The sequence below is a fragment of the Sapajus apella genome, unplaced genomic scaffold (genome assembly GCF_009761245.1).
Source record: "Sapajus apella isolate SASKATOON/1434 unplaced genomic scaffold, GSC_monkey_1.0 scaffold6, whole genome shotgun sequence".
NCBI lineage: Eukaryota > Metazoa > Chordata > Mammalia > Primates > Cebidae > Sapajus > Sapajus apella.
The window spans coordinates 37,800,990-37,823,877 of record NW_022436946.1 but is presented as its reverse complement, the minus strand read 5'-3'; the positions used below and the strand labels follow the sequence as shown (position 1 = coordinate 37,823,877).

Genomic DNA, 22,888 nt, shown 5'->3' with positions numbered 1-22,888 from the left:
CCCCTCCAGCTCCGGAGGGGAGCGAGGAGGAGGCGGGGCGCGCCCCGAGAGTGGCAGGCCCCCCTACCCTATCAAAGAGCCCCTTGGGAGCTGCGGGCCGCAACCATTGGCGCCTGGGGCGTGGGCGGGACGGCAGTGGGTGGGGCCGCAGAGTGGGTTGAGCGTTACTGTGGCAGCGGGCATCCCAGGGTGCGTGCGGTGCAGGGTGTGCAAGAGGATGCGAGGCTGGAGGAGGAGGTCTGTGTGTTTTTAAGGATTGTATGGAGTTTTGAGGTGGCGGGGTAGGACGGGAGAAAGAGCGGAGTGTGTGAACCGCAGTTTCTGCTTTGCGGAAGGTTGCAGCTGCTGCTGAAGATTGGCACCTGCCATTCCCCCAAAACCATGGGAACCTGCCTCGAGACAGGACTGTCATGCCTTTCTGGTGTCTTTTCATCTGAGGGTGAGAGGATGAAATGGAAAATTGTTTGGGCGGTGATAGCAGCGTTTTCTTCAATCAAACTGAAAAGAATACTGAGCGAAGCAGAATCCTATCACTGAAACGTGGAAACACACAACAAATAACAATGAGGAGGAAAAGGCAATTGGGATCATATTATCAGTCCCCTATTTCTGGGGACACTAATTTATATTTCTTTTCTAGCAAAAGTCTGGAGGAAGTATTACTGAAATGGGGGGAGGGGCCAAGCGGTGACTAAGGAACCCGAAATCACGGAGATTTGTTCGTTCATTTCCCCCAGAACAATCTTGTTTAATTGTAGCCATTGGTTGTCTTTGGTTTCTCATGACATTCAAACTTCTCATGTTTTTCCCCCTTCACTGAACCTGAGCTTTTGCTCAGATTTTCCTTGATAAAATAAGTGCCAGCTTGGTGTACAGTTGGGAGTGCGTCGGTCTTTATTTCCTACCCAGCTTTTCTATGGCAGGATGTAACTTCATAAAAAGAAACACTTTGGCTTCCTGATTTTCTTTATAGGTAATTCCTGTTTACTGAAAGTTCTGCCTTAAGGCATACTTAGAATCGCTCTCCTTAATGATTTTGGCAAGAACCCTACCTTTCCCCCTCAGCGAATCTAATGTTCTAAGAAATAAGTGAATCAGCTTCTGCTTCTGTGCTCAAAATCTATAATATTGCCTTTCTAGCCCACTACTTGTTTTTATTGTAGTTTCAAAAATCAGTCCCTTTTGTTGACTTTTTTCTTTTTGTACACACTACTTTTTAAGAAAAGTTGCTAATATTTATTAAATGGTCTGCATCCTATGGAGGAGGAAACAGAAAAATAGAAGTTAAGTAACTAATTCAAGGTGATAGTATAGGGTGGTTGCTGTATTTTTTTTTCCTTAAACAAAATGACAAATTAAACCATGTTTAAATTGTGCCTGGTAATTCCATAATCCCAAGCAATGGAACCATAGCTAGGACTAAGATGTTTCCATACAAGAGAAAGCCAGTTTCATTTAGCCAAGAACTGCTTATCTCAAGAGCAGGGGCTCTTGGTCCTCAGGGCTAGCCCACAATGGCTGTTCTGGGTTTATTTGGCTTGGGATGCAGAGGCAGTTGTGTAGAGCAATGGTTCTCAAACTTTGAAGTGTATCGGAAATAACTGAAGGGGCTTGCTTAAACATGGATTGCTGTGTTTAACCCCCAGAGGTTCTAATTTAGGGGGTTTGGGATGGTGCCCAAGAATTTGCATGTTTAACAAGTTCCCAGGTCATGCTGATACAGCTGATCTGGAGACAACACTTTGAGAACCACAGTTCTAGAGTTGGGCTATCCAAGGTAGCCACTAGCCACACGACTATTAAGTACTTGAAATGTACTTCAGTACTGGAAATGTGGCTACTGCAAATTAGGATGTTCTGTAAATGTAAAAGATGTATTAGATTTTTAAGATCAAGCATGAAAAATGGAATGTAAAATATCTCATTTTAATATTGATTACAGGTTAAAATGATAGTCTAAATGTACTGTGCTAAACAAAACATATTATTAGAATTAATTGAATTGTTTCTTTCACTTTTTAAATGTGTCTACTAGAAAATTTTAAATAACCTATATGGCTTGAATTATATCTCTATCAGGCAGCACTGGTCTGGAGTTGTTTCTGATTCCAGCTCCACAGGGCACTGTTGGGAGGGCCTTGATGAAGCAAGTCACTTATCCTGTTTGAACCTTAGTGTCTTCATACATAATAGGAGAAAAATTGTAAAACTGATCTCAAACTATTCCTGACAGACTAAGTCTCATATGCTCTCAGAGAAACCACTCTTAGGCTATAGACTGCCTTGAAATTTCGTGTTTAAATCAATCTATCTTATGCTAAATCTGGAAATCTGGAGTAGGTGGGGTAAGTCCTCTCTCTATCTGCTTCTTCAAGAGGAGTCACTTCTTAGTGTCTGCAACTCTAATAGCTTCTTGATCTAATTAGTGGACAAAAAGAAGAGACAATATGATTAAAATGACCGTTTAACCTGCTCCCATCAAGACTTCATCCTGTTTTTTGTAATTCTTTCCTTACCTACTTTTTTTTTTATCTGTTGCCCGTCTTAAATGTAGCTTTAAATGGATTTGGACTCCTCAGGAGGATTTGCTAATGGTCTGAACAAGTATATAGATCACTGCAAAAGATTTGGATACTGTTGCCCCTTTTGATCTATTCTGCCGTTCTCTACCAAGAACTTGATTGAAGATCCGCGACCCTGTCACTGGCTTTGCAAGGTAAGTGATATTGTCTTCCACAACCACCAGTTTTATTTTCTTATGAGTAGCTTCTATTATACAAATTAGAATATAGTCATTGCTCTAGAACTTCTCTTTGATTTTATTGATATTGCTTACATATTTTTTATTTTTCTACTTCTTTTACCTTAAAGTTTCCTCTTTCTAGTCTGGCTTTCTTTAACCTGTCTTATCTGAATCTTATCTCTTGCTTTTAAAGTAACTTTTTAAAAAATTTTTAATTTTGTTATCTAAAACATTTTCTTGTCTTATTATTTCATTTTAGTTTTAATCTTCTCTTAAATGTCAACTTAACAGCAACACATATGACAAGGGCAAAAACCCTTGATATAGTGTTTTTACAAATCAACAAGAAAATAAAGATGAACATTCGAATTGAAAAATATATGCAAAGAAAACAAAACCCTAAATGGCCAGCAAATGTGATAGGAGGTTCAACTTCATTTATAACCAAAGCAAGGCAAAGACATAGTTTATTCTAACTACCTAGTTGGCCATGTAGGAAAGTGGATACCCATACCCTACTGGTGGGATTGTTAATTGGCACAATATTGCTGGAAGGCAATTTAATAGCATTTGTGAAAAGCCTTTTAAAAAATGTATTCATTTGACTTAGCAATTTTACTTCTGGGAAAGAATGGAACAAGTTTGCAAATACACACACACACACACACACACACACACACACGGTGGGAATAATTGGAACATTGTTTACAATAGTGAAACACTGAGAAAAGTTCATTAATAAGGGATTTGATATGTAAATTATATCTATAACAGAATATTATATAGCCATAAAATTATGACATTGCCATTTATTTATTTATGTGGAAAGATTTTCACAACAAATTAAGATTAAGAAGAGATAATAAATTAGTATTGTGTTTGTATGTGTACATATGTATGTTTATATATATGTGTGCATATTAATACACATATATTTCCATTATTTTTCAAATTATATATATAATATGTAAATTTTCTTAGAAAGGAATACATACACAAAAATTTTAATGGTCATTTTCTCCAAGTAATCATATTATAGGTCATTGTTTTTTATTTTTTATCTTTTTCTTAATTTCCTCAGCTTTTTACATGGGGCATTAATTATGTTATTAGAAAAAACAATAAAAACTTATTTTAAACTTGTGTCTTTTTTGCTACTTTAATTCCTTTTTTTCTTCCTCTTCCTCCTATCTGCTGTTTTTCCTCCCTTTTGAAGCAACATTGCCTCCAGGATGGTATTCAGGAACCAAGACTAAGACCAGAGGGAGACCTTCTGCTTCCATCCACCCACAGCTGTCCTTCTTCTTTCTGATGGGTCTTCTGGGACTTGCAAGAATGGTTCTTATAAAACTTAGTTTTGAGGCGAGGCATGGTGGCTCATGCCTGTAATCCCTGTCCTTTGGGAGGCTGAGGCCAGAGGATTGCTCGAGCCCAGGAGTTTGAGACCAACCTAGACAGCATAGCAAGACCCCATCTCTACAAAAAAATTCAAAAATTGCCAGGTGTGGTGGCATAAACCTGTGTTCCCATCTACTTGGGAGGCTAAGCTGGGAAGATTGCTTGAGCCTGGGAGGTCAAATCTGCAGTGAGCTCTAATCGCACTTCTGTACTCCAGCCTGGTTGACAGAGTGAGACCCTGTCTCAAAACAAAACAAAATGAAACAAACAAACAAACAAACAAGAAACCCTTCACTCTGAGAGTGGGATATGGCTAGTAAAGTGACCCCAGAGCTAACCTGTCTATACTTGGCATATCTGGTTCACTATTTACCTCTTGCTTCTGATGCCTCATATCAAGTCCTTATACAAAGAGCCACATATTTTTATATCCAGAATCTTTAGAGCATAACCAATGGATTTAGGGCATTTTGGGCCCATAGCTTGCCATAAGCCAGCAGGAGATGGTCCTGGAAAAATCTCACGTAGGCAGGACATTCCGTAAAACACCCCAGCCTGAACTCGGAAAGGAGGTCAGGTGATGTTAAACCCGGTTTTGGAAGGAAGAGAACTGCTGCTCTTCTGGAGCTGAGATTCTGGCCCTATTTTTCTACCATTGTCTCTCTTGCTAAATTGTGTCCACACTGGACAGCTGGTCCTCCTGGCAGGCCACAGCAGAGCCCTCTTGGCATATAGCTTTCCAGCTCCCTTCTCTCTTAGAAAGATGGAGAGTGGACTAGTAGACAGGAGTTATTAGGAACATGGCTTTAGAGCTCAGGTTCACTGGATCTCTGTTGGATGCTCTCAATGTGTCAGGGTCAGTACTAGGCAAGCCAGGCATGCTGGGGAGGAAGAGAGGCCTCTGTCCTAACCAGACCACAGGGAGGGTGAATGGGGCGGTGATGACTGAAGATGTACTTTTTTGATTCTTTGCCCAACTCCCCAAGGGAGGCTTGGATTATTAGCTTGTGAAGTTCAAGTGTCTGAGAATGGGTCTCAGTCAACCTCGAGGGTCTAGATGGAAACCCTTCCAATTTCATAGAGTTATCTTCCAACACACCTCCTGCAGGGATCCTGTAGGAGCCTAACAAGGGAGGCTGTTCTGTTGTAAGATGGCCTGTCCCTTTCTTCTGCATACTAACTACCCATACCTCTCACTCTGGTCCTTTCTATACTCCTCACTATCCTCTATTTCCAAGCTCTACTCAGTGCAATGATGGTATTTGAGAATCCTCCTGTGTGGTGGAGCCAATAGTATGCCCCACCCTAGTACAGCCTTTGGACTCCCCTGTTTGCAGGAACAGGTTGGTTAGGCCTGATCTTCTTCAGGTGAGCTGACCCCTACTTGACACTCCACAGGAGACACTCAAGAGTGGCACTGTGAGGCCAGCAGATGCTTTTTATTTTGTTTTGTTTTTATCTGATAGAGGTCCTAGGGTGTGTCCTCAATGATTCATTTATTTTCCTGGTCATAGCTTCTTATAATCCTAAAAAAAAAGATAATGTCTCAGCTTTCTAATTAGTTTAGTGATCTACATATGTGTGAAATGTGGACTTTATGACATTTATCTTGCTACTTTCACGAATTCAAATATTCTATCTGTTAGGTTGTCAAGGTAAAAAGTGAACTGAAGGAAGAGGAAGTTATTGTATCAGTCAAGGTTCTTGGTTGCAAGCATCAAAAACCTATGTCTGACTGGGAGTGGTGGCTCATGCCTGTAATCCCAGCACTTTGGGAAGATGAGGCAGGGGGATCACTTGAGCCTAGAAGTTCAAGACCAGCCTGAGCAATATGATGAAACCCCATCTCTACAAAAAGTACAAAATTAGCCAGACAAGGTGGTGTGAGGCTGTAGTCCCAGCTATGTGGGAGGCTGAGGTGGGAGGATCACCTAGGCCTGGAAGGTTGAGGCTGCAGTGACCTGTGATTGCACCACTGCACACCACCCTGGGCAACAGGGTAAGACCTTGTTTCAAAAACAAAACAAAATGACAACAACAATGACAAAATACGAAAACCAAAACAAAGAAAACCCTACTGTGTCTAATTTAAGCAGAAATGAATTTATTAGGAAGCTATTGGGTGGCTCATAGAATCAATTGGAAGAGTCTAGAACCAGGCTCAAAAAAAGAAAAAAAAAGAGGGAATCAGGAATCACTACCCAGGGGCACAACTGAGAGCTGGACACCTCTGCTGGTGTCCGCATCCTATCAGAGACTTGCCACTGCCGAGGGGCAACACCACTAGATGTAGATTCCAAGCTGTCTCTTTATCCTTGTGTCACTTGCTGGAGATTCAGATTCCTAGGTGGTAGCATCCAATACACTGACCATACCCCAGCTGCCAGCCAGGGTGGGAGAGAGTTGGGGGACAGGAAGCAGAGGAGGGGCAGGGAAATTTGTATTTTTTCAGCCTCTGTGAGAAATGGTCAGGCTTTGCCCTACCCAACTCAGTTAATAGGACTCTTCACCCCTTCAAAAAAAGGGAGATGAGATGCTGGGCTAGAATTTAAAAATGACAAATGCCCATTGCAATTGGTCATCCCAATTCTCTCTGAACCTCAGTGATCCATGATTGAGTGTCCCGATTCATTTAACAGGAATTTCTCCCTTTCCAGCCTGTTCCCTGGCAGGAGAATGACAGGCTATGCCCACGCTTACATTCCCTCAGCAAGGTACACAATATTTGTTGAACATAATGTTTAACATGAATGATCTTTTAACTTTCATTTATTCTACATTTCCCAAGGGAGAGTTAATTGTCTCTGAGAGTGAATGCCAGTATTTACGACATGTCATGTAGGGATGTGAAGCTTCTCAGGAATGGAAAGATTGATGGGTTTTTTATGCTCTCTCCTACCTTGAGAATCTGCATAAGAGGTTCTGTCAGTCTTCCTTTCTTCCTGTTTATTATCCTTCCATATGTAGGAAACACTGTGTGGCTATCCAGCTCACCATGATTCCTCTTTCCTGGGAATAGCTTCTATTACCCAGGAGTGGGCTCCTGGAGGCTATGTCTATATGAAGTGACCTGTAGTACCCCATCCTAACTGATATGGTTTGGCTGTGTCCCCACCCAAATAACATCTTGAATTGTAGTTTGTGTAATCCCCACATGTTGTGGGAGAGACCGGTGGGAGGTAATTGAATCCTGAGGGCAGTTATTTTCATGCTATTTTTGTGATAGGGAGTAAGTTCTCATGAGATCTGATAGTTTTATAAGGGGGTTAACCCTTACTTGATTCTTGTTCTCTCTCTTGCCTCCTTGTGAAGAAGGGTGTATTTGCTTCTCCTTCCACCATGATTCTAAGTTTCCTGATGCCTCCCCAGCCCTGTGGAACTGTGAGTCAATTAAACCTCTTTCCTTTGTAAATTACCAAGTCTTGGATATGTCTTTATTAGCAGTGTGAGAATGGACTAATACACTAGCTATAGCCAAATGACCAGGGATAGATACTTATCCCTGAATGAGCCAAGTATTATTTACCAAGAATTTGAAAAATGGGTAAGAGAGATACAGAGCTAGGTATATTAACCAGCTAAACCAATTGATAAACTAAAACCAACTGCTGTAACAAACAATCCCCAAATCGCAATGGCTTTACATAACAAAGATTTGGGTTTATTACACTGACCATACCTCTAAAGTCACAGTCCATTTGGGTTTTGATGGACACTTATTCCCAAAGTGATTCAGGGACCTAGGCTCCCTTTAACTGAGATTTTATTGGATTCTATTTAAATGACTGGGAAACAAGGAAAGAAAGAGAATTGCATGGCAGATTTTAGGGGTCAGGTCTAAACATGTCATATATCATTTTGGATCACATTCTCTTGCCCAGAACTAATCACATAGCCACACCTGTAGGCATGGGAGCTGGGAAATGTAATCTAGTGGTGTTCCCAGGACGAAAAGGAAATGGCTTTAGCAAGTATCTAGCCTGTGTGCCACATTGAGAGATGGTAAAAATTGAGCAGTGCTCTGGGGAAACAATACATAGATACACATTTTACATAGATACAAAAAATGTTTTACATAGATATAAAAAAGAAAACTTTAAGATAATATTAAAACTTGGAGATAATATCAGCTATCCTTGTCTAAATTTCATTTTCGCTATTGCTTTACTGATTTGGACAGCATTACATTTTTGTTTGTGTTATAACTTCGCAGTCCTCATCAAGTCAGACACTAGGAGGGCAAGAGATATTTTTGCCAGGGTACATGTCAAAAAGCACTAATTTTAAGTTAGCATCTATCCGTTGATAATATGTGAAGGGCAAAACTTCTTTATTGAGGAATCTTAGATGCAATTTTTGTTGCTTATAAATGTTAACGTTTCATCCTCATGGGTATACTTTGAAAATCCCTTAGTCCACTTTGCTCTTCACCACTCCCTATTGTCTCCAGATTTGTGGAAACAGATTCTGGGTCAGCTATACTGAAGTGGAAGATGAGAGGAAATAAACACTTTCTACTAAGTCTAAAAAAGAATTGAGTCTATTTTAAGGCACTATTTATTGCAAATCTCTCCATTTATTTAACTAGTTGTCTATTGATGGATGTATGACATGTTTCCAGTCTTTTGTAATTATAAAAATGCTCAAATTCTTGTCCTGAAACATCATTTTGTACATTTATATACATATGTATCTGGTTACCTTGAACATAAGAACACATGTATTGGCTAGAATTAGGACATCTGTGTGAGTTCATTTTGAATATTTTCAAATTTTATAATATATAATCTATGTTTATGTATGTTTTATCTATATAAATATATGTATTTTTACATAGATATATTTTGTATATATATGAAAATATCTGGGACTGGCTGTCTGAACCAAAAAGAGCAGAAACAGTTACTCGGGATGTGTGAATTTGGCAAGTACAGGTATGGAAACTCAAATCTCTGTTACATATTAGAGGTTTAATTTTTCTAGCTTGCAAATCAACGTCAGTCACTCAATGGCAGACAGAAAAGATTTCAAATAGACTTAAATTATTCATGAGCTTATAGAAATCAAACTCATTTTATGCCAAGAGAATCAAATTTACTAAGAATGGTTTGTTGAAAAATCAGAAAATATTTCATACAGAAGCAAAACTGAAATTTATTTCAACCTGCATTTAATTTATCATTTATTTTAATGAATTTTTCCCCAAAGTCTTTCTCTCTGTCTCTCAATAAAAAGAGAAACATTCCATTTCTATTCAAAATTGATATTAGACAAAGATATCCTTTTCACCACTAATACTTAACATTGTTCTGAAAATTCTAGTAAATGCAATAAGACAAAAAGAAGAAACTATAAATATAAGTGACTAAAAGGTGACAAAATTCTATTGTTTTCTATTAATGTAATTGTCTACCTGGAAAGACCAAGAGAATCAATTGAAACACTATTAAAACTAATAAATGAATTCAACATGGAGCCAATTGGCAATGATCTTGAGACTGGGTTCTAAAAACAGAGAGGTGAGAGTTGTCCATAGTCAAAATCACCTTTGAAAATTACCCCAATTGCCCCTGAAGTACTGTATGCATGGGGGTTTTATATGCAACTGTAGATGCTATTTCTGTATAGATATATAGAACATATAGTAATTTGCAGCATGTAAGAGTATATACATAAAACAACTTAACAATACTAATTTTTGCATACCAAAAACTTGTGTTTGAATCTACTATTATTTGTATATATGGGAAATGCCACAGACAAAAAGAATCAATAAATTTCTTATGTATCTAGTTAGAAATTATAACTTTTAAAAGCTCTTTGGTTACAATGGCAACCAAAAATAAGTAGGGGCAACATCTTGGTTTGGGCTCTCCTGGCAGTGGACCCTGAGGCAAAGATGAGTGTTACAGTTGTTTGTTGAAAATTGAACCCAGAAAATCCAGTCTGGGAATGAGGGTAGGAAGAGAAGAAAGTCCACAGATGGCATATTATGAAGCCAGTACTCACTCCTGGGGGCAAATAGAGTGCCACCTCACTGAGTCCCCTCTGGGAGATACCATGAGTATATATCACAGTCACTCTAGAAGAAGGCAGAGGAAGCCGAGTGTTCACTCACTTTATTAGTCAGTGTTCTCCACAGAAACAGGACACATATATGTATATGATTTACTACAAGAAATTGATTGGCTCATGAGATTATGGAGGCTGAGAAATTCCATGACCTACTATCTGCAAACTGGAGACCCAGGAAAGCTAGTGATGTAGTTCTGAAAACAAGAGGGCTCATAGTATAAATCCCAGTCAAGGGCAGAAGACTGATGTCCCAGCTCAGCAGTCAGGAAGAGAGAGTGAATATCCTTTTCCTCCATCATTTTGTTCTATTCAGGCCCTCAAGGGATTGGATAACGCCCTTCTACATTAGAGAGGGCAATCTGCTTTACTCAGTCAATGAATTCAAATGCTAATTTCACCTCAAACACCCTTACAGACACACAGATACAGAGCTAGGTATAATAATGTTTAAACTGGGTACCCTATGTCCCTGTCAAGCTAACAGATGAAATTAACAATCATACCCACATAATTCCCCATTGTTATTGACTAAAGGCTATTTCTAGGTACATAAACTCCAGATTTCCAGCTTACCCTGCTAACAGGCCAAGTGTGTGCCTATGGCCAGAAAAGATCTCTGATAGAGTGCAGGGATGCTTTGGGAGCGGTTCCTGGCAAGTGGGAGGGTATTTGGTAAGTCAGTTGCTGGCAGAGTCTACCATGTTAACCCAAAAAGAATAGGACCTACATGTAAAAACGACACATTTTTACTGAGAATCATAAATAATAAAGATTTAAATGGAGAGATGGACCATGTTCCTGGGAGAAAAGACTTAATAATGTTAAGATTTCAATTTCCCCAAATTAAAATATAAATCAAATTCAATTCCAATTAGAATTCTACTGGGTCTTTTTTTTCCTTTAAGTTTATCTGGAAGGAAAAAATGAATAAGAACAGATAAAAAAATTTTTTTGAAAACTTGGATGTAGTCAATGTTACCCTTGAGAATTCTTTAAATAATGAGAGGTTATTGCCCTTACCAGATAATAAAATAGAGTGGTACTGGTGCACAGACAAGTAAAGAAAAGCACAGACATCCTAAAGATTGCAAGAACATATCCAAATGTTTAAAAGTGTGTAATATATATTACATGTGACATTTCATATAAGCCATGAATGAAAGGAATATTGAATAAATATTGTTGGGGTAAGTTAAATCTTATATTGTGTCATATAGTAGAACAGATTCTATATGAATTTAAGATTGAAATGCAAATAAAACAAAAATATTAGCTACCAAACAGAATAAAATTAGGGTGAATACCTGTGGACTCTTAGAATGGAAAAGTCCTGCCTAAGCTTGACATCCAAGATAAAATCTGAGAGGTAAAAAATGTTAGAATTGAACACATAAGAGTGAAAGAATCTATAGACCCAAACAAAACAGAGTAAAAGACAAGAGGGAAATGATTCATATACTTAATACATACAGTGCTTGAAATTATTGAAAATCAACAAGAAAATATTAAAACACCAATAAAATTTTTAAACTGGGCAAAGTATTCATTATTTAACTAGTATTTCCTGAGAGCCTGTTTTATGGAAGGCATTGCGCTAGGCACTAAGTACATGCTGGTGAGTAAAATGACTGCTGTCCCAGATTTAGAGTCTAATAGGCAAGACATAGCTGGTAAGAAACAAATATAGCTGTAATTACAAACTGTCATAAGTACTATGAGGGGATCAAATAAAGTAGAGTAACGGAGAATCCAGAGAGGAAGTACTTTGATAGCGTGGTCAAGAAAGGCCTAAGCCCTTTAGGATGAGAAGGAGCACGCCAGGTAAGAGGGTGGGAAGTGAGAAGAGCATTCCAGTAAGAGAAATCAGCATGTGCAAAGGCCTTGGGATGGAAAATGCTTAGTGATACAAGAAAGAAAGGAGGCCCAGGTGGACAGGGAGAGGGGAAGCAGACTGGTAAGAAATGAGCTTGAAAAGATGCATAAGGGTCAAGTTATGCAGAGCTTTCTAGGCCATGATAACTAGTTTGAAACTTTGTAAATTATGTGAATCCAATGAAGGGCTTTAAGCAGAAAAATAACCTGATCAAATTTTACATTTAAAAAAATGTTCTGTTAATGCTACATGGATAACAGATTGGAAGGATGTAAGTATGAACAGGGTGGTCAGATGGGAAATTGTGCTGGGTTCTAGACTAGTCTAGGTGGTATTGACTGTGACTGAGGTTTGTAGAGGGAGAGGAGCAGCTGGGTCAAGATATATTTTGAATGTAAAACCTCAAACCATAAAAACCCTGGGAGACAACCTAGGCAATACCATTCTGGACATAGGAATGGGCATTCAAGATGAAGATGCCAAAAGCAATTGCAACGAAAGCAAAATCCGACAAATGGGATCTATTTAAAGAGCTTCTGTGCAGCAAAAGAAACTGTCAACAGAGTAAACAACCTACAGAATGGGAGAAAAATTTTGTTATCTATGTACCTGACAAGGATTTAATATCTAGCATCGATAATGAACTCGAATTTACAAGAAAAAAAAACCAACCCCATTAAAAATTGGGCAAAGGACATGAACAAACACTTTTAAAAAGAAGACATACATACAGTCAACAAGCATGTGGGAAAAAAAAAAACCCCACATCACTGATCATTAGAGAAATGCAAATTAAAATTGCAATGAGATACCATCTCACACCAGTCAGAATGGCTATTACTAGAAAATCAAAAAACAGCAGATTGGCGAGGTTGTGGAGAAAAAGGAATGTTTAGACATTGTTGGTGGGAGTGTAAATTAGTTCAACCATTGTGGAAAACAGTGTGATGATTCTTCAAAGATCTAAAAACAGAACTACCATTTGACCCAGCAATCCCATTACTGAGTATGTACCCAAAAGAATATAAATTATTCTATCATAAAGACACCTGAACGTTTATGTTCACTTTGACACTATTCACAATAGCAAAGACATGGAATCAATCTAAATGTCCATCAATGGTAGACTAAATAAAGAAAATGTGGTACATATACACCATACAATACTATACAGACATGAAGAAGAATGAGATCATGTTCTTTGCATGAACATGGATGGAACTAGAGGCTATAATCCTTAACAAACTAATGCAGGAACAGAAAACCAAATACTGCATGTTCCCACTTATAAGGGAAAGCTGAATGATGAGAACACGTGGACACATAGAGGAAAGCAACACACACTGGGGCCTATCAGAAGGTGTGGGGTCAGAAGAAGGAGAGGATCAGGAAAAATAACTAATGGGTACTAGGCTTAATACCTGGATGATGAAACAATCTGTACAACAGACCCCTGTGACACAGTTTACCTATGTAACAAATCTGCACATCTACTCCTGAACTTAACATGAAAGTGTAAAAACAGATATACTTTGGAAAGAGAAACAATAGGACTTGTTTGTGAGTGGGAAAGGAAGGTGTGAGGGGGCAACCAAGAATGACCCTCAGGTTTCTGACCTAAGCAGCTCCGAAAATGGTGATGACATTTTCTGTGACAGGGAGGTCTGGGAGAAAAGCAGAGAGAGCTGACGTTTGTGTTAAAACATGTTAAATTTGAGATTCCTGAGATACATTCAAGTAGAGATGTTATTGTCCGTTGAATGTATGAGTCTGGAGCCTACGTAGTGGGGGGAGGTTTGGGTTGGAGTTATAAATAAGGTAATTAATATCTGTGGTAACTAAAGCCATGGGAAACAAATGAGCTCACTTAGAAAGAGGACCTAGGACTGGGTTGTGAGAGGTCAGGTAGAGGAGAAGACTAAGAAAGAACAGATGGAGAGGCAAAAAGAAAACCAGCCAGATGTGGTATCTGAGAAGGCATGAGGAGAGTGTTTTTGAGAGGAAATGGTAAATATTGTCAAATATTACCCAAAGATCCAGAGAAATGCGATTAGAAAAATGATCCCGGGATTTCGTGAAGTAGAAGTCATTGGTGATTGGTGGGGGAGTGGGCTAAGACATTAAGGAATGGTGAGGAAGTGGCCAGAGAGAGTGCATGACCTTTTTAAGAGGTTTAGTTCTGAAGGAGTACTGCAATAGGCATGGCTCCAGACCAACACACAATAGTCCACAAACAGATGAAGAAGCACTTCACCACATGGAAGAGCAAATTAAAGCAGAAAAGGGGAATCTATTTTATTATTTTATTTTATTGATATGGGGTCTCGCTTTGTCGCCCAGGCTGGAGTGCAGTGTCGTGATCTCGGCACTTCTGCCTCTCAAGTTCAAGTGATTCTCCTGCCTCAGCCTCCCGAGTAGCTGGGACTACAGGTGCCCGCCACCACACCCGGCTAAATTTTGTATTTTTAGTAGAGACAGGGTTTCACCATGTTGGCCAGCCTGGTGTTGATCTCTTGACCTCGTGATCTGCCCACTTTGGCCTCTCAAAGTGCTGGAATTGCAGGTATGAGCCACCGTGCCCGGCCAATCTTTTTTAAAACGATCTATCAAATTGGCAAAATACTCGATATTTTCAAAGTGGGGGAGGGATATCCTCTCCCCAAACTACTATGAAGAAATTATAAATTTGTATAACATTTTTGGAAACTTAGCTTTGTATTAGCTATTTTGACTCAGCAATTTCATTCCCAAGAACACATCTGAGGAAACAATCATGGATGTGTGCAAAAATGGCTGTATTTTTTTGTCTCAGTATCATGTATGATAGTGAAATATTGGAAAACAATGGTGATAGCCAGCAATGAGAGACTGGCTAAGTTATAAAACAAACGGGACTTATGATTCTCATATAACAAGAATTCTAGAGATAGGCAGTTGCTGGCATTGGTTCGTCTTCTCAGTGGGGTCATCAAAGACCTAGGATCGTTTTATCCTTCTGCCTTCCCACCCAGCATGTTGGCTGTTCATCTAAGGACTCATCCCCTCATGGTTGCAATGTGGCTGCCACAGCCACAAGCTGCTCAGCATGAAAAGGCCAGAAGTGGCAAAGGGTTGGCCCAAGGACAGCTGGGCAAAAAGAGACCTTCTCCTTTACACACCTCTAGCTTTTTACCAGAAGCAGAATTCCTCAGCCAACTTCCTCTTAAGTCTCATCAGAAAGAATGAAAGAACAAGATCGTGTGAGCATTTCTACGTGGACTAGAGGTCAGAACCATTTTTCTTGATATCAAAGGTTCTCTGACAAATGTCTGAACAAAATGAGGGATCTGTTGGATAACCCACTGTAGAGGTTGCCAGTCTCCATCTCATGACACCGGAGCCCGTGCGCCTTCCCCCTCCCACGACACCTCTGCTCTGATGCCTGTCCCTGAATGCCTCTGTCTGTGCTCTTTTATCTCTCAGCATTTCTGACAGGGACTCTGCAGACAGGCTCTCTGCTTCTCTATTCTAGACAAATCTATGCGCCCATTAGTTCAAAGAAAAAAAACCAAACTGTTCTATCTTCTCTATTGCCCCCAGAGTTCCAAACACCAAAAAAGCCAGTAAACCCTAAATGTTTGATGAGTGTTTCTGGTTTGCAGCCAAGCTATTAACATTTCAATACAACTTGAAGTTTATTGAAATTTGTGTATTAGTCATACTCATCTATACAATGAATCTATCTATCTCTACGACCTTTAAAGAAAAAGCCAATAAATCCAGATTATACATTAAATGCCTTCATATGTTGCCAGAGCCCACACTGGAATAAAGAAAAAATATACACCTATTTTGTTGTTGTTGTTGTTTTGCAGTGGAGTCTCGCTCTGTCACCTCGGCTGGAGTGCAGTGGCATGATCTTTGCTCACTGCAACCTCTGCCTCCCAGGTTAAGCGATCCTCATGCCTCACCCCTCTGAGCAGCCGGGATTACAGGTGTGAGCTATCATGCCCGGCTAGTTTTCGTATTTTTAGTAGAGATGGGGTTTCACCACGTTGGCCAGGCTGGTCTCAAACTCCTGACCTCAAGTGAACCGCTGCTTCGGCCTCCCAAGGTGCTGGGATTACAGGTGTGAGCCACCTCGCCCAGCCCCACCTATTTTTCCTGAGGCATCTTTAGGCTGATTCTTCTTATAGTTCAATTTCTTTTTTTTTTGTTTTTGTTTTTGTTTTTTGCAATGCATATACCCCTATGAGTTCATAACTCAGAGAAAAGTTACTGAGGACACTGCTGTGGTTCAATCAATCTATAGATTTCAATATTTCTGGGAAAGTATTGCCAGAATGTAAGGCCAGGCAATATTACTATGGAAAATATTTGATTTTTAAAAATTACTAGAAAGTTCTTCCTTTGTGCAGGATTTGGCTACCTGAAAAGCCCAGAGTAAATGAAATTACTTCAGAAATAAGGTTTTACAGATGATTACATCATATTTACTACAACTAGCAGAGTAACCAGGTTTAGTCTTGGGATTCTTGTTAAAGAGAAGCCATACATGAATTTGATTATTAATTCATTTAGGATTTCTCCTCTCCTTATCTTCTATCTTACAATGCCCAATATCTTAATTTTTTCCAGCCTCCTAGTCTTGGAGTTCTGCCTACATTTCTGGTAAATCTTTTAAGACTCAGCATTGCTCCAGGATTTATTCTTTTGAAATCTATTAAGAGGGTTTCCTCTTCGCTAACCCCATGGTGTGTGTTCTTTCTTTCTTTGTGTTCCCATAGCTATTTTCACTGTGTCTTTCAAGTAGCACAATGCAGTGATGAAGAGAGGGAAACTGGCTGAGAATTTTGAAGATTGGAAAATTGGGTCGATGCCAAAAAGTAGGAGTCTGTGTTCCCTTTTTGCTCATTGACTTGTTCAGGTCACTGAGGACTGGAAAGGCTGAAGCTGAAACAGATAGGAGGGTTATCTTTTGTCAACAGAAGCAAGCAAAGGCATAGGTTTGCACATTTAAAGCAGTTTGTAGCTATGTAATATGATGAAAGAGAGCTCTCTCAGATAGCGGATCTGTGAAAACTGATAACGCGGGGAAACAGCAGATCATTGTGAGAATTTTAAAAAAGGTTCTTCTTATTATTTTAAGACAAACTCTGATTCCTCCTCATTTACTTTCTAGTTCATAGTTTTCTACTTCAAGTCTATCCTCTCTTGTCTTCAGAAAAGAGGATTTCGGCTTTCTGTTTAACTGGATACTCATTAAGTCTCAGCCAGCAGCAGCAGGATGCCTTTCCCATCCAAGGAGGAAGGGCTCCAGCCGGGAAAAGGACAGAGCTTCTAGAGAGAAGCCTGGAGGCGGTCAGAGATGGACCTCAGCAGGGGCTGCACTTTTCAAAGCTGCTTTTCCCTTTTGGAGGAGAAAGGAGGATCAGAGGGCTGAAGTTCCCTTTGAGCACTTCTAACACCTACTTTGGACTTTATCCCTACCAAATAAGACTATAATGTGCAGTTGGCATGCCCATATTAGTTAATTCAATTGGAAAAGAGGTGAAAAAAAAAAAAAAAGACCTACTTACTCACTCACAAGATTTAGAAACAAAGCCCAGGACTGTGGCAGCATAGGGACCAAGTGATCATAACTGCCATCGTCTTCCTTTCAAATGAAGTGTAATCATATTTTTGCTCACACATGCTCAGGGAATTTCTGGCAAGATATCCAATTAACTACTGTCAACGATTACCTCTGGGGAGGGGTCCTAGGCCAATGACAGGCTGAAGGGAATTTTATCTTTTTCCTAATACCCTCTGTTCTGTTAGAGCTTTTAATAAAATCTGTATGTCATTTTTATTTTTAAAAACTAACAATTCAGCTTTTAAGCTATTGAATGTTCTAATTTTTAAAATGAACTACTTTGTTACTTAACATAAAGATAAGTGAGATAAACAGAAAGGTGTAAAAGAAATATTTTTTTCTAGAGTTTCTGCTCCCCTATTCCAAGACTCAAAGGCCAGACGTGTTCATTCAGATAGAAAGATGGACAATGTGATGGTGGCTGCTTAGAAAACGGAGAATTTGAATTTGAACACGGTGTTACAAACCTGGATGCATTTTATTAGATTTCTTCCTTTTCTTTTTCTATTGCTGGTTTTTCCTAATTTTCTTTTGATTAGCATTATGGCTTTCCTACAACAAAGAGGAGTTTCAGGCCTTGCTTTCCAGAATCCCATTGCTTCCCCCAGTTCCTGAGGCAGCCATCTCACAGGACTGCATGAATGGTTTTGGTGAGATTTCTTCTCTCTGTTTCAATTTCTGCACGTAAATTGAAAACTAAAAAGCACCTGGGTTAGACTGAACAAAGGCTTGGAATAGATGCATCCCCTTCCATTTGTAGCGCTGAATAAAAGTCATGGCTTAAAAGAAGGAATGGGAGAGAAGAGGGAGAGAAGGAGAGAAGAGAAACAAAATGAATGGGCATAGTCTCATTTTACAATTAAATAAGGACACTTTAATGGCTATAAGGATATTCTCTAGATGATAGAGCAACACCACAAGTATTTCTTGATTTCTGCAGTTGAAGTGCTGCTTGGAGGGAATCTATTTCTTTTGCAAAATTATATAAGAATTTGTAGGCCCATGAGGAGTATCCCATTTAAAGGACTCTAATTAGGAATATTTTTGTAAAACTCATTTCATTGATTATCTCCTTTCTTTTACATCCCTTCAGCCTTTTACATTCCATTAGTTCTTCCTTCTCATCAAACAGACTTATTTATGACATTTTCATCCTGAAACAAAGAAAGAAAACCCTCTCATGTTTACTCTAGCTACTGCCCTCTCTCCTTCCCTTCACAGCTAAGTCCCTTCAAAAGGATGGTCTCCCCTAGGTCACCAGCCTATTTTGGAAAAGATTTGGGAATATGGAAAAGAAATAAGAAGACAAGTGTAGAGGCACGAAGGCCCTTGTCATTTTTTTGCCCAAATGATCTTCCTGCCTCTACACCTGTCCTCTTAACTTCTTTTCTATATTCCCAAACAAGTCTAAAATGCAAATGTGATTATGTCACTTGTTCATTTAAAAATCTCTATTCCCTGTTGCTTGTGGGACAAATCCAAATTCCTCAGCATGACACACTACACTAGGTACTAGAAAATATACTGGGTACTCATAGCAGATTGTGCTCTGTCTTTCACAAACATCCATACCAGCCACGTTGTTTGTACTGTGCATTTATAAATATAATGGATTCCCAGAGCATGTTGGCTGTTCTCAGGCCTTTGTACCTTTGCATAAGCTCTTCCCTTTTCCTGAAATATTCTTCCTCCTTTCAACCGCATTTTCTTTAAGACCTAGCTCAATGTCATGTTGACCAGAAAGGTTTTGCAGAACTACCAGTGTGGGTGAGGTATTCTCCTGTGACGTATCCTCTCATGTAGTACTCACTGCATGAGTTATGCTCCTGTATACTACAGGCACTCAATAAGTGTTTATTAAATGAATTAACTAATGAATGATGACTATAATCTCTTCATTTATTTTATAATTATTGATTTTTTTTATTTTAACTTTTATTTTAGGCTCAGGGGTACATGTGCGGGTTTGTTATACAGGTAAATTGCATGTCATGGGGTTTGGTGTACAGATTATTTTTTTCACGCAGATAGTAAGCATAGTACCCACCAAGCAGGTTTTCAGTCCTCATCCTCCTCTTACCTGAATCACAGATTTAGAATCATAGACCCAAAAAAGACTTTTTTATTGAATCCCTAATCTACAAAGGAAGAAAACAAAACAAGTAGATCTGTTGAGTCCTATTTCTTTTCTCCTTTTCATGTTTTCTGAAATCTGTATTTTCATATTTCTCATTTGATTCATAAGGTATCTTTGTTATGAAGTTTTCACTAGAAAGTGACTGAAGTTTTACAAAGTATTAATCTGCTGACTCTTGGAGAGATGCACAGTATCCTTACTGCTCGTCTAGGCTCAGCTCATTAGCACTTACTATAAATGTACAACATACTCTACCAGTATTTAGTATGCACCTATATTTGGTGACATTGCCATTTAAAAACTATTGCTCCTTAAGAAACAGAAGGTAGTAGCTTTTTTCCCAGGCAGAGGTTTGGTTCTTTCTTTTTTCTTTTTAGCCTCCTTCTAATTATCACCATCATCACCTAGAGAATTGAACCAATGAACAAAGAGGATGCTGACACATTGGAGACCAGCCAGAAACCTACAATATGGGTTAAAGGGCATGTGTTTAAGAAGCAACGAAAATAATTTGACATATATAGCCTAGAAGAAAGACAGGAAAACAAGGATATGATGATTTATAAATAACTAAGAGATACTAAAGAGAAAGGGAGGAATTATATAGGATATGGTCCAAAAGATGGAGACATGAGAAGAATGAAATTTAAAAAGACCACAGTGTGTGGAAACTGTGCTGGTAAGTACTCTTGGCAAGAAAAATAAGAAATTAAGTGATAAATATTGAATGTTAGGTGTTAAGTATAGTGTTACATGTGTTACTAACCCATTTAATTCTCATAACCTCCCAGTGATGAAGGAATTCTGTTATCTCAGAGAAGACTGAGCCTTGGTGAATGATTTTACAGTGCACCAAGGCATTCTATGAATTATTTGCAGTAAAATAGTAATTCACATTTATTAAATGTTTATACTTTTCAAAAGGACTTCTATACATGAGTTCATTAATCCTCACAACAGACCTGTTGTTATTTCTAGTCTTGGATGAGGTTAGGACTTTTTTGTGGCCACTTAATTGTTAAACGGTACAACTGGGCTGTAAACTAGGTAGGTCAGCTCCTTCCACTATATCATGCAAACCACTGGGAGGACAAATCTTAACTGTCAGTGGATAACCCACAAAAACATAGGCCTGAACCCTTTCAGTTAGTCCTCTTTTTTCACAAAGACATGTATTTGTTAACAGCTTTATTGAGATAGACTTCACTTAACAATTTCCTATTTAAAGTATACATATCAATGATTTTGAGTATATTTGGAACTGTATGATCATCATCACAACACAATTTTGGAACAATTTTATCACCCCTCACCAAAAGAAAACGCATATCCATCAGCTGTCATTTCATATTCGTCCCCACCCCAATCTCTAGCAAGCACTCCATTACTTTACGTAGCCTGCTCTGGACACTTCATATCAAGAGAATCATATCATGTGTGGTCTTTTGTACCTGGCATCTTTCCACTTACCATGTTTTTAAGATTCGTTCATGTTATACCAGTACTTCATTCCTTTTTACGGCTGAATAATGTTTCATTATATTGTTTTACCACATCTTTAATATTCATTCATCAGTAGATACATATTTGGATTGTTTCTACTTTTGGACTTTTATGAAGAAGGTGCTATAAATATTCATGTACAGGTTTTTGTGTAAAAGACATATATTTTTTAAAAAATAATCATTTCCAGAAGTGTCCTAATGGCATTTCATAGAGGATTGGTTTCATGGAATGTTCTGTAAAACAACAAACAACTTCTACGGTCAGACAAGTTTTGTTAGTGCTTCGAAACATGCTTTCTTGCTCTGTTAGAACCACTTTAGACATAGAGGCACCAGGAAAACCTGCTTTAAGGAAACCTGTTAAACTTTCCTGCCCAGGATTTTTCCAACTTCTGGAATACTGGAACCTTTTTTTACAGAACACTAACGTTCTGAGGAGTGAGTGCACTATGAAGCACATTTAGGGAAATGCCGCCCCAAATATTTAGCAAAGAGAGGCTTTCAGGGAATGAAACAGATGCTTGGAATTCATTCCGAGATCTCCTTTCCCTTAATCTGACCCAGCGTCTTTGCATAGGACTTGTACATCATACTAGACCTAACATTATAGCCCTATTTCTATTTTGGGTTGGGGAAAATAGACTACCATTTTCTCTTAAAATATGGCTTTTGTGGTTAAAAAAAATAGCCACCAGGTTGGTCTGACAGTGTTGACACCTGTCTCAGCAGAGCTTAATATCAATCAGCAGCCAGTGGATACAAGGAATTGCGGTTCCTTGTTGGTGTGGTTCATGCCTCCATCATCTCTGTGATTTCCCAGCACCTGGCAGAGTCGTCACCCAAATAGTTAATGGTTAGGTGGGCATCCATTATGGAATGGAATATATGCTGGAACACAGTCGTCACCCAAATAGTTAATGGTTAAGTGGGCATCCATTATAGAATGCATTCTGAACCATCATTTTACAGATAAAAACATGAGCATTGGAAGGACTAACTGAATTGCCTAAGTTAACACTGCTTCTAGCTGCAGCACCAGGACCAGACTCAGATCCTCTGACTTATAATTCTATATTATTTCTGGTGTGTACAATTTAAGATTAGAATTTCACTCTTTTCATCTAAATTTCAAGTGAAATTTTTAAAAAAGTTTACACTTCTTATAAAGTGAACTGGGCTTGAGCTGTGCTAAAGGGAATTATGCCAAGAAATCAAGGTCTGAGGTTTTCTTTCCTTGGAATGGTGAAATCTGGAAAAGAAAGTAAGCATGGGTCCCAGTTGGAGCCTGAAATTACCAGGGCATAAGCCATGAAGAGTTAAGAGAAATACTAAGACGAAGTGATGAGAGCTGAACTGCAAACATCATGTGGAGTTTGGTTGTGCTGCCATGCATTTTCAGTGCTCCTTATTTACATACCCAGTTTTTGGAATGGAAAAACTATCATTAAAAAAAAGTATCTAAATACAGACCATGCTAAAAAGCCTTGAAAAGATGAGCAGCTTGGTTATCCTTTGTGATTTTATCGGGTCACTCAACCTTCAC

General features: G+C 38.8%; 1 long non-coding RNA gene across 1 annotated transcript; it reads left to right on the top strand.

Moving 5' to 3' along the window:
- The first annotated feature begins 146 nt into the window (after window positions 1-146).
- On the top strand, window positions 147-19,581 carry LOC116549438. Its single transcript, XR_004267878.1, has 2 exons — window positions 147-237; window positions 17,251-19,581. It is a non-coding gene; the product is annotated as an uncharacterized LOC116549438 (long non-coding RNA).
- The last annotated feature ends 3,307 nt before the right edge of the window (window positions 19,582-22,888 follow it).